Genomic DNA, 15,535 nt, shown 5'->3' on the forward strand with positions numbered 1-15,535 from the left:
GAAGCACCAGATGTGTCCTTGGGCCTGACCTTTCAAATGCTTCTACTTACTGCATGCAGATGTGGTCGCCCCATCTCAAAAAAGATATATTGGAATTGGAAAAGGTTCAGAAAAGGGCAACAAAAATGATTAGGGGTATGGAACAGTTGCCCTATGAGGAGCGATTAATAAGACTGGGACTTTTCAGCTTGGAAAAGTGACGACTAAGGGGAGATATGATTGAGGTCTATAAAATCATGACTGGTGTGGAGAAAGTAAATAAGGAAGTGTTATTTACTCCTTCTCATAACACAAGAACTAGGGGTCAATAAATAGGCAGCAGGTTTAAAACAAGGAAGTTTTTTTTCACCCAACACACAGTCAACCTGTGGAACTCCTTGCCAGAGGATGTTGTGAAGGCCAAGGCTATAATAGAGTTCAAAAAAGAACTAGATAAGTTCATGGAGGATAGGTCCATCAATGGTTATTAGCCAGGATGGGCAGGGATGGTGTCCCTAGCCTCTTTTTGCTAGAAGCTGGGAAGGGGCGACGGGATGGATCACTTGATGATTACCTGTTCTGTTCATTCCCTCTGAGGCACCTGGCATTGGCCACTGTCAGAAGACAGGATCCTGGGCTAGATGGACCTTTGGTCTGACCTAGTCTGGCCGCTCTTATGTTCTGCTGATGTGAAGGCCAGAAAGAACCATTGGGATCATCTGGTCTGAGCACCTGCATCGCACAGGCCAGAGACCTGCTCCAAAATGATCCCTAGAGCAGATCCTTTAGAAAAAGAGCCAATCTTGATTTAAAATAGTCAGTGGCGGAGAAGCCACCACAACCCTTGGGGAGTTGTTCGAATAGTTAATTACTCTCTCTGTTAAAAATGTGCATCTTATTTCCAGTCGGAATTTGTCTCGCTTCAACTTCCAGCAGTTGGGTCGTGTTCGACTTCCTCTGCTAGAGCGAAGAGCCCGTTATTCAATATTTGTTCCCTGTGCAGATACTTACCGGCTGTGACCAAGTCCCCCCTTAGCTTTCCCTTTGTTAAGCTAAACAGAGTCCGGGCTCAGTCACTCTGGCTTTCTAATCCTTCAATCAGCATCGTGGCTCTTCTCTGACCCCTCTCCAGTGTATCGACATCCTCCCTGAATTGTGCACACCAGGCCTGGGCGCGCTATTCTAGCAGCGTTCGCACCAGTGCCAAAGACAAAGATAAAATGACCTCCCATCTCTAGTGAACTGCAGAAATGCAGCTTATACCCCACTTCCTACGGCCCAGCAGGTCCTGGCTCACCTCCAGAACGTAGGGGGTCTCCTCTGCATCCCGTCCTATCCTTTGTCCAATCTCCTGGCCTGACCCACTGCTTGCTTTGAGGATGTGACCCTTCCCCTTGTGCCCCGGGACACGGGGGGTGGAAGAGGAAGAGCATTCCAGACCCCCAAGCCACAAATGAATGGGTTGTCCCCTATCCCCTGGAATCTGGGGTTGAGTGGTTTGGGATCCTCGGCTGCAAAGGGCCATAAAGGGGCTGAGTACTAATGTCGACTGGCCTGGAGGACTGAAGGGGTTAGACTGGCCCTGGCCTAAGAGAGCCGTTCCCATGAGCCTCTCGGCCAACAAGCCAAGCAGCGTCGGCCTGGGGCCATTGGAGGACAGTGGGTCTCTAGGGAGTGCCGATGCAACGGGTGGCGCCCTTCTCTCCGAGCCCACTGCAGGCCCGTTAAGGAGAACTATGCTGATGGAGGAGCCCTCTTTTGGGACGAGACCGAAAACCCAGGCCATGCTCAGCAGAGAGCCCGTGGCCCCGTATGAGAATAATCCCCTAGCTCTTATCCTCCTAGATCTCAAAGCACTGTACCAAGGAGGGTCAGTATCATGACCATTTTATACATGGGGAAACTGAGGCACAGAGGGGAGTGACTTGTCCAAGGTCAGCTGGGAATAGACCCCAGGTATCCCAAGTCCTAGTGGCTACTCTCCCTGTTAGAATGGGTCATGCTGCTTGGTGAGAGTCCGAGGTTTCATCTTGGCGTCCTGGCTACATTCCCACTGAGTCATCGCATTCGGCCCCCTTGAAGCTCCCCAAACGGCATTGTCAGGGAGAGGTAGTTTTCACTTCCCTTCCTAACCGGCTGCATAAGGCTGCTGGGCCGCTGCCCCGTTCCTCTGTAGAGGAGGTGGGTGAAGGGATCCCTGAGCGGAGTTTGCACCGCGCTCGGCCATGCTGCAAAACGACCAGTGCTGTGTGTCTGGGCAAGCAAAGCTTCTCCCGTCAGCAGCGACGGAGCGCGTGAGGGGCAGTGAGCTCGGGGGGGAGAACAGGATGCTGTTTGAACGTTTCCTTGGGGAGCAGGGAGGTCAAGGAGGTTTAATCTTACGGAAGCCACTTTCCCAAAGAGAAATCTCCTGGTTAATTGGTCTGGTCGTTCTCTGTGTGTTTGTGTTTATTTAAAGCCAAGGCCCTGCGTGGTGGGGCGAGGTGCTGGCTCTAAGCAGACAGAGCTTTTGGGGAGTGGTTTATTGTTGCCAAATCACGTCCTTGTTAGGAATGGGTAAAAATACCTTTTCGCCTCCATTTCTAGCAACTGATTATTTTTAAGACAGACTGGGGGTGCCTCACCAGAATCATAGAATCTCAGGGTTGGAAGGGACCTCAGGAGGTCATCTAGTCCAACCCCCTGCCAGCTGCTTCCCCAAACCCTTGGAGACAACCCTGCCACGAGGCTGCGATCTCTGACGTCCCCACCTCCGCTAGGGAAGAATGACCTTGGTTTGGCAAATTTCAAGCCCACTTGATCAGTGTAGGTTCAGAAGTTCCTCTAATGCTCCAATGTGACTGGTTCTGAGTTTGCCTAGAGGCCGAAAGCTTTTAAACTGAGGCGGCGGCTGCGGGCACAGGCCGGAGAAAAGAATCGGAGCTGCGGGATGGCTGGTGGAACTCGGGCAGATCCAGCCCAAAGCATTGTAGGAATGAGTCGGTCACTGGCCTGCCGGTTCTCGGATGGGAACCATCCCGGGCATTGCCAGGGCAGTGGGAGCCGACGTCCTCTTTTCAGGTGGGAGCGGGGTGCTGGGAGGGAGCAGACCTCTTAGGGAACTTTCTTTTGCAAAACGTGGGGTTGGTTGGTCGGTCCCCTTTTTAACCAGGTGTCTGTTCTTCAGGTCACTGGCCCGGGAGCTGTGCGTGGAAGGATGGGTTGAAAACGTTGCACTGTCTTGGTGCTGTATTTTAAAATAAATTTTTTTATTAAAAAAATAAGTCAGTGAAATATTTTGACTCGTGACCACATTTAATTCTTGGGATGCTTCTTTCGAGCTGATCTGTTCCCTCTTCCCGCATCCTCCTTCCACCAGGGCAGTGCCCCAGAGTGCTTCTAGCCCCAGCCCAGCCCAAAGGATATTGATCGGACCCAGCCCTGCCCTCTTTCAGATGCCTGCCCACCTTGCTGGTCGAGCTTTAATTGAGCTCATGAGGCCTGACCCTCAGCTGGATGGCGCTTCTCTGTAAGTCTGTAATGCAATGACTTCTGAACACCACGGGGGGGGGGGGGGGGGGGAGGAGAGGGGAAAGTGTACGTAGCCCCTGACGTGGAGGGAGAAATGGGGGATGCAGCTGTAGGGTGCAGGCAGGAATGGGGGCCACACAGAACCATGGGGGACCCTGCCATTGTGGGAATGGGGATGCACACAGCTGCTCACAGGTGATGACATGGGTATGGGAGGAGGTATGAAGAGGGGCCACACAAACCCCTGGCCAGGGAGAGATTACAGGAAGCGCAGGGAGTCCCTGAAATAGAGCGGGGTGTGAGGGGGGAAATGGAGGAACATAAGGAGCCCTGCTATGGATAATAAGTTCTGGCTACAGAAGCTAAAGACATTGGCAACCCCTTCTTAATGATAGTATCCAATTGCCAAGGTAGAACTTGGCTGGCAGATAGACCCCTGAGCCCGGCAGATAGACCCCTGACCAGGTTCAGTGGCATTTCTCTCTGCAGGACCTACTGTCTCCAGCTCCTGGCTCCAAGACTTTCTGCCTTTGGAATGGAGTGGGGATAATGAGACACATCTGCTCTGCCTCTTGGCATGAGTCAGCGGAACAGCTCTGCACCTGCATATGGAGCCCTGCCGTTATACAACTGTTGTGTTTTGGTTTTGAAAGCCAGGTAGTTCCAGTAGCTAACAGCTTTCCCCACTGGAAATGGGGGGTGGGACAGGCCCTCTCCACCTGGGGAATGAAGACACCAGGCACCTCCTGGAAGCCACTGAGCATTTTCCCCTGTTCACTTCAGTGGGGCTGAAGGTGGGTGAGTCGCTGGGTTCTGTTCCTAGCTCTAAACAGTGAGGCTGTGGCAGCTTTGAGAAATCCCTTCACTGCTTGATGCCTCAGTTTCCCTATCTTTAAAAGGTGGTTTAGGCACTTACAGGGTTCAGCAGCAGCTGATCGTGTGTGTGTGTGTGTGTTGTGAATCCCAGTGGGGCCTGATTCTGGGATTTAGGTGCCTAAAGTGGCAGTTAAACACTGAACCCTTTTGTGGATCTAGATCCTCAGGCTCTCTGTGCTTCAGCATCTCTACTGCCATGGATACTTTCCCCTCCTCATGAGGCATTGAGGATAAATACACCATGGTTCCTGGGGGCCATATCAGTACTTTCGTGCCCATCAGTGGAGCCCACCCTGTGTCCCGAATGGTTACCCTGGGCATGCTGCCGCTAGGTGGCTGGGATTTATAGCTAGAGATGGGTCTGATCCAAACACAGATCCATGAGCCTACACTGTGTCCCGGGGGCAGCGGAAGGAGATTTCCTGCGACCCGTCGTTTTAAAAGGTGACCCTAGGAAATGCCCCACAGAAAACTTTGTGACCATTGTTAAGGTTGGCAAATGCAACTCAAAAGCCGGCCACGTTTACACTAGTCTACTGAACCTGCAAGTGCAGAGCAAAGCCCCCAGCTGGGGCCTGGCTGCTTTGGAGAACGGCTCCTGGGTAAAGAACTCGAGGTCACCAGATGGAATTCAGGAGTGGTTGCAAGGAGCGGCCCTCAGGGGCCTGCGTACAAGGAGTCTGTTGGTCTCAGGCAGCTCCCAGTCGAGAGGTGTCGCCACGTGCCAACTGCCCCTTGCAATGGCAGGACTTAGCACCCAGGAGCTGGCGCAGGGAGGCCAGGGCCCAAATGACACAGAATGACCCTCTTGCCCCAGGCAAGTCTGAGCACAGCGGCGGGGAAGCCTGCCCTGCTGCCGGCCGGATGGGCCTGTCCTGGCGGGCCAGCGTCTTTCAGTCCCACACAAGGCACTGTTAGTAAGTAAGGGTTTGCCTGGCTTCCTGTAAAAGCTCTAAATGGCAGCTCCTGACCCTTTCCGGGGTGCGTCAGCCCCAGGTTACAGCCGGCGGAGTCTGAAAACTGGTGCCACACTCGAGTAACGCCGGAAGCAGGAAAATCCCACCTCCGCCAGCGAGCCCGGCGTGCGCAGCGGCACCCCAGCGAGGCCTGGTCTGTGCTTCAAGATTGGCTTGACCCAGCAATGTCGCTCGCGGCCGTGACCGGTCGTGCGCCCTGAGCACCCATCCTTCCGTGGACCCAGCTGCCGTCTCTCTGAGAGAGGGATGAACTACGCCGGCGGCAAAACCCCCTTCCACCCATGCTGGGAACCTCTGCACTGTGGCACTCCCGCTGGCCCGCCGTAGCGGCTGTAATGTAGACATAGCCTGAGTCTCTCTCCTTCCTGCATGAAAGTGTCACCCACGCTTCTCCTCTGCTAGGCAACGGGCAGGCTTCCCTCGCCTATCGCTAGGCAACTGAAAGCCGCCTTCGCCTGTTGCCGAGCTGGGATGGGTTGAGCGCTGCCCCCTCGGGCTTGTCTAGACACGCACAGGTTGCACCGGTGACATTTATATTGGTTTAGTTAAATCAGAGCAGCTTTTGTGTGTGGACTCTTGTGTTGGTTTAAAATGGGTGAACTGATTTAGCTTGTGCCAGTTGATCTACACCCATAACGCTTTACACTCTCCCCCAAGCCTGGGGGCAGTTCCGCCTCGGGACAGGCGCTCCTACTGGTGTCGTTATTCCGCTAAGGACAATATTGCTGCTACAAAGCACCTCTCTCCAGCCGACTGGACGTAACTGTTGCACCACTAGGGAGGTGGCATTGATTTTACTGGCGCAGCAGAAAATCCCACCCCTCCCTGAAGCATCGCTACAAACAAACCCTGGAGCTAGGTCAGGGATCACAGGTGCAGATTAAACCACTGACGGCCAGGCTGAGTGACCAAGGTTTGGCTGAAGTGTAATGGGTGAAGGAATGGCTGGGGGAGGGGGTGGGCTCACAGAGTGCTCTGTGCCGAGGGCAAGCACTGCCTGGCCCTTGCTCACGGCTCAGGATCAGTGCCTGGGCAGATGGCGAATGCCTGTGGCCACAGCATGCCGGCCCTGCTGTGCCAGCTGCCACGGGGTTCTGGGCTCATGAAGGCCCTCATCCTTTCTGGAGCCGGGCTGCTCCAGAAGTTCCCCAGCCACGGTGTGCAGGAAACAGGCAGCAGGGAATTGCTGCATTTCCTCCCATTGCAGGGGATTCCAAGGAAGAGGCTTTAAGGGGGTTTCCTACTGGACCCCTCCCCTCTCGACAGTACTCAGAGGGGCAGATTCAGCTCCTGTGCAACTGGAGCCAAGTGTGGAATTCGGTTCGGAGGAGGAGCGGGTCCCTTGGGGCCTGCAACCTAAATCTGTCTCGCCAGCGGGTGCATTCTGACTTCCCCTTCTTTGCTATTAGCATGCGATGTTTAAACCATGGACACGAGCTGGTGCTTGCATGATGACAGTGGCGCTTAGAGCCCCCACGGTGCTAGCTGCTGTACATATGCACAACCCCTGTCTCGAAGGCTTCTGAGCCAAAGAAAACAGAGCCAGAGAAGGATGTGCCTGAGGTCCCCCAGCAGGCCAGTAGTCGAGCTGGGAATAGTACCTAAGTCTGCCACATGAAAGGCTGGGCCGCTCCACCTCATAGCTAGAGTGAGATTGGTGGTGTCAGGAGGTCTGGGTTTTATTCCCAACTCTTGTCACTGTGTGACCTTAGGCAAGTCACTTTGCCTCCCTGCCAGTCACCAAGGGACAATGAGCATGCAGTCCCACAATGCCATTTTTTCCATAGTCACTTTTTGGAGTCAGGCTGTATTGTGCCTCAGTTTCCCCATCTGGACAATGGGTGTCTTGAGTCTGACTCACTGCAAAAAATAAACCATTCATATTTATTGCTAACCATGACTCTGTGGAAATTAATTGTGTACAAATCATTCCATCCTGCTTCTCTCAGAGCTATAAATACATTGCAAACTATCCAGGGCAGGAATCAGGGCTTCAAACCTATCCATAAAATGCCCGGCCCAAGGATGGTGCTATACAGATAAAAATTAATGAAGATAACCAGTGGCCTCATCACCAAGTTTTCATTTTATTACTGTTAGGAAGTTTGTCCTAATTACTTTCCAAACATTGATTAATGTAAGTGATATTACCCCTTATTTACAGATGGGGAAACTGAGGCATGGCAAGGGGTGTTTGTGTGTGTGTGTGTGACTTTTTGACTCAATCTGATTAAACTGTGGAACTCCCTGCTGCAGGAATTTGTTGACACTAAGAACATCATAAGATATAATTAATGGCAACAGACAATTTGGAAGGGATATTGAGCCTCATGCTTCAGGGCTTAACCCAAGCTCCATTAGAGAGCAGGATGAGGTGGGTGGGTGGCAGATTCTCCGCATTGGCTACTGAGGCGTTCTTGCACCTTCCTCTGAAGCATATGGTCAGAGACAGTACACCTGGCTAGATGGACCCTGAGTCCGATCTTACGAGGCAATTACTCTGTTCCTATGACTTTTTCAAGGTCACAGACAGAGGCAGCATTGGAGGCGGAAGTAGAATTCAAGGTTTCCCGGCATTGGGCTCAGACCACACTTAAGTCAAAGCCAGAATGTCTGCCAGGAAGTTCTGCTTTTCCTGGAATTTTGGTCTGAGAAAAATGATTAGAAGGAAAAGTGGAGAATGGGGAGAGAAAAGGGAAAGAAGGAGAAATGAAAACCCAAAGAGGAATCTAAGCATTGTTGCTAGGAACTTGACTTACCACCGTCTGAGTGTAAGATTGAATGGTAGTTTGGCTCTTTCTAGATCAGAGGTTCTCAAACTGGGGTTCGGGACCCCTCAGAGGGTCACAAGGTTATTACAGGGGGGGTTGGGAGCTGTCAGCCTCCACCCCAACCCCCCCTTTGCCTCCAGCATTTATAATGGTGTTATATATATAAAAAAGTGTTTTTAATTTATAAGTGTGTGGGGGGTCACACTCAGAGGCTTGCTGTGTGAAAGGGGTCACCAGGACAAAAGTTGAGAACCCCTGGGCTAGAGCTTATCTTGGCCAAAGTGCCTGACTAGAGACACTTTAAAGGACCGGATTTGCACTGGAGCGGCATCCAAAAGCATTAGTCCTTCTTTAAAATCTAGGATCTGAGTATGCTGCACACTTGGCTGATCTGGCCTGGAAGAACAGGGACACAAAATGGCCACACGTGAGCAAGACACTGATGCACTGATCACCATATCTGGGCACCAGGGATGGGAGGGTTTTTTCCTTTCTTCAGAACATCTGGTAGCGGCCCCGGCTGGAGGTCGGATACTGGACTGGATGGTCCAATGATCTAACCCAGAATGGCAAATCCTCATGTTTCTTCGATCCTTGGAAAGGAAGCGATAGAAGGCCAGGCATCCTTGAGCGTTAAATTTCGGATAAACTTTTGGAACTGGAACCAGTATAGGGTAAACTGTTGTGGCTTAGGTTAGCTTTTTGCACAATGCCCAGTTAGCTAGTGGAACTCCTTGCCAAAAAATCTCACTGAAGCCAGGAGCCTAGCAGGGTTCCAAAAAGGGGTTGAGACGGATAATGAGAACAAACAGAGCTAGAACTGTAAATATTAAAAATAACCAAGAATTTGGCAGGGAGATTAAACCCTCCTGCTTCAGGGCATAAACTGACTTCCAATTAAGGGATGCCAGGAAGATTCTTTCTCTGGGGGCAGGTTACCCCATAACTGCCACTACAGGGTTTTTTGCACCTTTCTTTGGTGCACCCGGTACTGGTCTCAGTTGGGGACAGCGTACAGGACTGGATCCAGTCTGACAATGCCTGTGTTCCCGTTAGAACAGCCCAGGGATGAGGAAAAATGCAGTACAGAACTGAGAACGCTAGAGGGCGCCGACACAAAGGTACAGGAGCAGACTGGCAGGTGGGAGCTGTGATATTATGTGTATCTGCTTGAGTGAAGAATACAGTTTAATCCCTCTCACCGCTGGCTTCCTTTGTCCACGATCCAACAGAAACACCCTACAGTGCTCCTCAGAGCTGCACCCCAAAATACAGCTCTCTCAGTGCACTGCCTAGCACCACTGCCCCCTCCTGGATGGAATCAGAACCGATGGGCTGCATGGGATGGGCTAACATGCTGCTCACCATTTATGGCAGGGCCGGCTTTAGGCCGATTCCCCCGAATCAGGCCCTGCGCCTACGAGGGCCCCGCGCCCTAAAGAAGAGCGCCTAACTTAGGCGCCTTTTTAATTTTTACTCACCCGGCGGCGGTCCGGGTCTTCGGCGGCACTTTGGCGGCGGGTCCTTCACTTGCTCCGGATCTTCGGCGACATTTCGGTGGCGGGTCCTTCACTCGTTCCGGGTTTTCGGCAGCATTTAGGCGGGTCCTTCAGTGCCGCGGAAGACCCAGAGTGAGTGAAGGACCCACCGCCGAAGTGCCACCGAAGACCTGGAGCGAGTGAAGGACCTGCCGCCGAAGACCTTGGATCGCCACGGGTATTTGAATCGGGCCCCACACTTCCTAAAGCCGGCCCTGGTTTATGGAAGTGTCTACCACCAGCCTGAGTGACTAGGGCCTGTGCCGTCACAGCAGGAGTATCTGTTGTGTTAATTGAACCATTCATCTAGGTTCCCAGCTAGGTTCCCGGATTCTCTGCACTGATTAGGCCTCAACTGGAGTATTGTGTCCAGTTCTGGGGGCCACATTTCAGGAAAGATGTGGACAAACTGGAGAAAGTCCAGAGAAGAGCGACAGAAATGATGAAAGGTCTAGAAAACATGACCTATGAAGGGAAGATTGAAAAAACTGGGTTTGTTTAGTTTGGAGAAGAGAAGACTGAGGGGACATGAAAACAGGTTTCAAGTATGTAAAAGGTTGTTACAAGAAGGAGGGAGAAAAATTGTTCTCGTTAACCTCTGAGGATAGGACAAGAAGCAATGGGCTTAAATTGCAGCAAGGGAGGTTTAGGTTGGACATTAGGAAAAACTTCCTAACTGTCAGGGTGGTTAAGCACTGGAATAAATTGCCTAGGGAGGTTGCGGAATCTCCGCCATTGGAAATTTTTAAGAGCAGGTTGGACAAACACCTGTCCGGGATGGTCTAGATCAGAGGGACTTGAGGTCCCGTCCAGTTCTGTGATTCAATGCCAGGCACAGCAGGGGACTGTGATATAATGTGTTATAATGTGTGTGAAGAATGGCTGGCCATAGCTTTAAGACCTAAATATCTGGGATCTGGATGTGCCATTGCAGGTATGTGCTCTGCAAACTAACCCAAACTTGACCCTGGATCAGAGGGAACATAACCCAAGAGGGAAAGCCCACCCTTCCAGTGAGAAAGCAGTAGAGAGCTCTCTAATCAGCGTATTAACTGAGATTACCTATTTCATATGTTCCACACAGCCCAAAGGAGAACGAATAACAGTACCACTGTATGCAGGAAATGTCTGTTATACAAGCAGGGTGTATCTATTTTTATCTGGTGGCTCCAGACGATAAAGGAACTGTCAGGTCCACCTACACACGCACTGTGTATTCAGCTCCACTTCAGAGAGCGGCTCTGAAATCTCCGGCTACTTCCTGACATCTCCCACCTCGCGGAGGACTGCCGGCTGCCGCAGCGGAAGAATACCAAGCGGCGCGCCTCGGTTTCCATTGCTTGGGAGCAAGATGTCCTGCGGTAACTAGGGGTGGCAACTTTCTATTTGCAGAAAACTGAACACCCCTGCCCCGTCCCTTCCCAAGGCCCCGCCCCTTCTCCGAGGCCCCTCCCCCTACGCACTCCATCCCCCCTCCCTCTGTTGCTTGCTGTCCCCCACCCTCATTCACTTGCGCATTTTCACTGGGCAGGGGTTGGGATGCGGGAGGAGGTTCAGGGTGTGGCTCTGGGCAGCCGAGCTGAGGCTGGGGATTATAGTGTAGGAGGGGGTGAGGGCTCTGGGCTGGGGGTGTGGGCTCCAGAGTGGGGTCAGAAATGAGGGGTTCAGGGTGCAGGAGGTGGCTCCGGGCTGGGGCAGGGGGGTGGGGTGTGTGAGGGGGTGAGGAGTCCAGCTGGGGGTGCAGGCTCCAGGGTGAGGCCAGAAATTAGAGGTTTGGAGTGTAGGAGGGGGCTATGGGAAGGGGCAAAGGGTTGGGCGTGGGCTCCAGGAGGGAGTTTGGGTGCAGGAGGGATCTCAGGACTGGGGCAAGGAGAGGCGTGGGCTCCAGGCGGCGCTTACTTCTGGCACCTCCTGGGAAGCAGCGACATGTCCCTGTAGCTTCTAGGCGCAGGGATGACCAGGGAGGCTCTGTGTGCTGCCCTCGAGTGCCGGTTCTGTAGCTCCCACTGGCTGGGAACCGTAGCCAATGGGAGCTGCAGGGGTGGAGCTAGTGGGTGGGTGTGGAGTCCCAGGCGCCAGCTCTGCAGCTCCCATTGGCCCGGAACTGCAGCCAATGGGAGCTGCAGGGGTGGAGCTGGGGGGAGGGTGTGGAGTCCCAAGAGCTGGCTCTGCAGCTCCCATTGGCCGGAACCGCAGCTAATGGGAGCTGCAGGGGTGGAGCTGGGGGGAGGGTGTGGAGTCCCAAGCGCCGGCTCTGCAGCTCCCATTGGCCTGAAACCACGGCCAATGGGAGCTGTGGGGGACGGAGCCAGGGGCAGGGCGCAGTGACTCCCTGGCCACCCCTGTCCTAGAAGCCACAGGGACATGTCGCTGCTTCCCAGAAGGCACCTGAGGTGAGTGCTGCTCGGAGCCCAATCCCCGAACCCCCACTCCCGTGCCCCAGCTTGTCTGGGGCCGACCAGACTGGTAATGGCCCTGTCAGTAGGGCTGACCGGAGCCACTAGGGTCCCTTTTCAACCGGGTGTTCTGGTCGAAAACCGGACGCCTGGCAACCCTAACCCAGGCAGCCTCCTGAAGGATAACAGTCCTGTCTGTGTCCGGGGTAGGGGGATTCATTTTCTTTTGCAGGTGGGTGTGAGGTGGCGGGGGATGAGGTAGAAGAATTAATAAGCGATGGCCTTTCTGGGCTTCACCTGATCAAAGACGACAAAGAGGCCTGGTAAGCATGCCCCTGCTGCAGGAGGAGCTAAGAACAGAGGGCACATTTGGGCCACTGGGCGGCATCTTTTAACCCTGTAGTCAGCCCATAGACGCCCCATGACCAGTGCTTTAGGAACACTGCCCGGCCAGACACCAACGGTGGCAGTGCATGATATAAAAATACAACAGTCCAAGTACAGAACCCCATCTGTTGATTCAGTCCCCCAAAACTGCCTGGAGGACTAATGTCCTCTGGTCATTCCCAGAGATAAGCGCCGCTTGGGGAGTGCCAGGGTGAGTTCATCCCCGCTGCCCCAGCCACGTGCCTCCAACCTGAGCTGGAGGCAGTAGCCCTAAGGGGGAGGAAGGATGGTCCAGTGGTTAGGGCACTAGTCTGAACCCCGGATTTAATTCCCTGTATGACTCTGGGCAAGTCACTTCATCGCTCTGTGCCTCAGTTTCCCATCTGTACAATGGGGATAATAGCCCCTGACCTGCCACACAGGGACGTTGCGAGGATAAATGCATCACAGGCGGCCAGGTGCTCATATACTGCAGTAATGGAGAACCATATAAGATACATGCCTCTGTCTCCCAGGAGTCGAGACTGCAAATTAGTCCCCATTCGGGGATGTTTTTGTGCTACGCACTCTTGGGAAACTGAACTGATGCGGCCAGCTAATGACACACAAGCCACTTAATGAACAACCAGTCTGGCCACACCTGAGTTGGATGTAATCTGAACTAGCAACTTCGCCTGCGTGCTGAGTAGAGCTAGTCAACATTTCTCATCAAAACAATTTTTCACCAGTATTTGTAGAAAATGTACAGTTTGGTTGACATTTTGTTTTTGAAATGAAAAACAGGGACCTGGAACATTTTTTAGTAGAAATATTTGTCTTTTTTGGGGGAAAAATTGGTTTGGGGGTTTTGAAAACGGATTATTTTTACTGATCGTGGTTTTCGAAAACCAAACATTTTTGGTTTCATTTTTAATGAGGGATAATGAAACATTTTCAGGGATTTTATTTCTGAAAAACAATTTGGTTTTTTGCAAGTTCCTGTGAAAAATAATTGGTGGGTTTTGACCTGCTCTAGTATCGAGTGGGCCCATCTCACAGTCTTGGACTTGAAGACCCAGAAGTTGAAATAGAGGTGGCCCTCCTCAACGCAGCCCTAAATGGTAGCAAAACATCACTATAGTGAGAGTGCTGTTGGGTGGACAATGTGATGGTACTTTACTCAAAATCCACTGACAATCCTTAAAGCACCCACAATCCCACAGAGACTCAATATTTCCAATAAAAGGATGGAAAGAGAAAGAGTTAACACTGAGAGCTAAATTGTAGTCATTAGACTTCAGAGTCAACACCCAACTGATATGAATGGGGATAGTTCATGTCTCTCAGAACTCAATCTCTGTAGACTCAAGACAACGGCACGGCATTAAGTCACACACAGAAGCTCTTCCTTGCAACCATAAGGGGTAGAAACGGGATCCCGTCTGCACTACAGGACACCTGACTGAAGATGCTTTCCCCCAGCTCAGCTGCATCCAACACACTTTGTATCTGTAATGTGGATGGGATCGCACTGAGTTCCCGTAACTGGGCTAACGCTGGTGCTGGCTCTTAGTTCTCATCTAGAACAGTGAGTGCGCAACACAACTTTCCCCGCCTGCGATGCATTTGTAGGATCTCTCCCACGTGGACACACCAAGTAGGCGCAGGGGTTGAAGCTTTTCCCACCGTCAACACATTTATCAGGTCGCTCGTTCGACGTGTAATAAGGTTGGAGCTGTGACTGAAACTTTTTTTTTCCCTGTGTTTTTTCCCCAAGTGGGTTGTCCGATTGCCATCAGGGGCCACGCTGGCATGGATACTTCTCCCGCACTCGGGAGATCTCTCTCCCCGTGGGCACTCTCTGATGTTTCAGAAGGCGCAATCGCTGTGAAAACTTTTCCCAGTCGGGGCAGCCATCGAGTTTCACTCCTGTGGGATGCTCTGATGTGCAGGCTCTGAGCTCTGACGGAGGCTCTTCCTGCAATCTCTCCTATGGGGATGCTCTGAAGTTCTTTTGGAAGATTTCCCCACATCTATAGGATCTCTCTCCGCCGTGGGTTCCCTGACGTATCACTGGGAACCCCGTCCACATTCAGTGCTTCTGTCTCTCCGTTGTACTTCTCCTTAACTAAGGACTAAGAGCTCTTCAAGTTCCTTGAGACTTCCTTCTTCAGGAGTGGATTTCTCCTCGCTCTTCCTGGGTGGGTTTCCCTGCTGCTCCTCCAACCTGCCCTGATTTTTGCTGCTTTCTTCCTGGCAGATGTTCCCCTTGCACCTTCTCGAGACTGTCCTGTGTGGTTCTGCTGATTCAGGATGTCCTGGCTGGGGAGTTCACCGTCCGGTCACCTGCTGCGTTGGTGCCTCTCAGGATCTCCCTCCCCCCAGAGATCTGGGAGTCATGGCTCGTCCCCTCGCTCCATGCATGAGATCAGGTTGGGTTTAGGGATGGGGGATCCCAGTGAGGCCACAGTCACATAATTCCCCTGCATGGCTTCCCTGTAAAGGGCTCAGGCCAAGTTCCAGCCATACCCCGCGGAGAAATACAGCCATTTTGGGGCTGCTGCAGCCACGTCCCTTCCCCATCCTGTGGGAGGACAGGACGATCTGGAGTGAAACTTGGACACTATTGTGCAACTGGCTGGAGATTTTAGTGGATTCTTGTGTAATTTACGCTCCAAACCCCCATGGCTGGGGGGACGGGAGGGGGAAGATGCTGCCTGGCCTCTAGTGCCCCCAGACTTGGGGGAAATCCTCTGCAATCCTTGATCCAGAGGGGTGCTGTGGGGCTCATTTTCCCCTCCCCCCCCCAGTGCAGCAGGCCCTGCTTTGGCTGCTTCTGATCCTATGGGCTGGAGACTCCCCTTCCCCAACTCCAAACTCTTAGCCTTTTGCCCCTCTCCACTCTTATCTGCCTCCTCTTCCTCCCTGTCCCTCCCCACCCTTTGCTCTGCCTCTCCCTCCCCTTTCCCTTTCCCTTCCTTCCCCTCTCCTTGCACCCCATCTCCCTTCCTTCCCCTCCCCCTGCACCCCCATCTCCCCCTTGCACCCCATCTCCCTTCCTTCCCCTCCCCCCGTACCCCCATCTCCCCCTTGCACCCCATCTCCCTTCCTTCCCCTCCCCC

This window comes from Trachemys scripta, chromosome 22 (genome assembly GCF_013100865.1).
Source record: "Trachemys scripta elegans isolate TJP31775 chromosome 22, CAS_Tse_1.0, whole genome shotgun sequence".
NCBI classification, from domain to species: domain Eukaryota; kingdom Metazoa; phylum Chordata; order Testudines; family Emydidae; genus Trachemys; species Trachemys scripta.